Genomic DNA, 2,025 nt, shown 5'->3' with positions numbered 1-2,025 from the left:
CCTTAGCCGGGCGATAGGTTTCCTATTCCTGCCAGACGTTAACCCGCCTCTCAGCCTCTCCCTACACCCACTCTCCGATACGTCTCACCCGTCACTACCGGCTCTTCTCAATCACTAGGTAAGCGCCTTTGCGCACAACGTAGAGTGCGCTGTCCAGTGATTCTCTTCCAGTGCAGAGTGCATGGCGGTGTAGTGTTGCACACCTCTCCAGGTTTATAAAGGTATCAGATTTATAAAATATCTTCGACATTTCCGAGAAATCGTAGTAAAAACGGGATAACAGTTAACAGAGGTGTGACATAAGGGTGCCGCTTATCGCCCACTCTTTTTGATACCTATTACAGTGACACAGTGACTCTCTGGAAAGCTAAGATTGAGATATATCTATAGTTCATATGTTAATGAAAACCACGGTAGCTGCATTTCAGGTACGCTTATTATGTGACAATCAGTTTCACGAAGAATGAACATCATTAAGTGTCACCGAAAGTTCGCCGAAAATCATCGTAACTGAATGCGTTATTCACATCTTTTAGTGATGACTGTGACGAATGCTTTTCACTTTGTAAAATTTAGTTGAGAAGGCTGTTGGCGTAATTCCTATAACGCCTGAACATGTTCATGTAGGACGAAATCGGTTGTGACGTTCTGGGGCTACAACTTTGGTTCCGCCGTTTTTTTCTCAAAGTTCAAGGCGTTGTTGTGAGCATCTTACAAAAAATTTACATTTCAAAGAATTCGCATCGCTGGCAACTACTTTCTCCCATCTTTCGGGCAGCATACGAATTTCGCGGTGGAAGAACTGGGCGTCTTTCGAGAAGAACCATGCATCGATCCAATTTTGCAATTGTTCATATGACAGGAAGCGCTGGGCAGCCAGGTCGTGTGCCATTGAACTAAAAAGTTGTTAGTCAAAGGGAACAGCGTCTGGAGAATACGGCGAGTGGCCTAGGACTTCACATTTAAACGTTTCCAGGTACGTTTAGGCGAGTTTTGCGACATGGGGTCGATGCTGCAAAATAGCCTTTTCACGTATATCGTTGTACTGTGGCCGTTTGTCTTTCAGTGCTCGGCTCAAACACATCAATTACTTTCGATAACGATCTCTTGCGATTGTTCTCGTCGGTTGCAGTAGCATCAAAAGCTTTCTCTCTTTCACAGCCATGCCGGTCTTCAGAGTCAAAATCATCGTTCTTGAAGCATGGAAACCATTTTCTGCAAAGTTCTGTCACTATCAGGCGTCTCATCCTACATCTTACCCAGCTTTTTATGAGCCTCAGCCGCAGATTTCTTCATATCAAAGCAGAAAATTAGAACCTCCCGCAGATGACGAGAATTGGGATCGTAAGTGATAAAGTCAGCAGAGAATAACTTAAAGATGCAATCAAAAATCGGCTAATATTCTGATGGCGTTACGTTCTCAAACGCCTAAGCTTAGCCGGTCGCGGTGGTCTAGCGGTTCTAGACGCTCAGTCCGGAGCCGCGCGACTGCTACGGTCGCAGATTCGAATCCTGCCTCGGGCATGGATGTGTGTGATGTCCTTAGGTTAGTTAGGTTTAAGTAGTTCTAAGTTCTAGGGGACTGATGACCATAGATGTTAAGTCCCATAGTGCTCAGAGCCATTTGAACCATTTTGAACCAGCCTAAGCTTACTGTATGGCAATTACGACCTACGTCTTGCACCGCTACTTTCCACTAATGCCGTCTACTGCAAAACGGGGCAAGCACAGTTGTAGACCTAATAATAAATATACCGGAATTACAGCTGTGGCGGTTTCTCTTCACATTTCCGTTATTTTGATATGGAGACTCAAAGTGGTCATGATTATTCTCTATAGTTTGTTATTTTGGTATAATCAGCAGATTCTCAAATCAACAACTCAGATGAATATATTTATCTAGTGGTGATTCATCTGACCAGGGTCTGAAAGTCCACTGCTCTGTATCATGTTTGAATTAAATTTTGAAATTATATAAAACTCGTAAAACTTTTCACGACATTAATTTATTATTATTCAGTACAA

The sequence above is a fragment of the Schistocerca piceifrons genome, chromosome 1, assembly GCF_021461385.2.
Source record: "Schistocerca piceifrons isolate TAMUIC-IGC-003096 chromosome 1, iqSchPice1.1, whole genome shotgun sequence".
In the NCBI taxonomy this organism is placed as follows: domain Eukaryota; kingdom Metazoa; phylum Arthropoda; class Insecta; order Orthoptera; family Acrididae; genus Schistocerca; species Schistocerca piceifrons.
The sequence above is the reverse complement of the archived record's forward strand: the minus strand, read 5'-3'. Positions refer to the sequence as shown.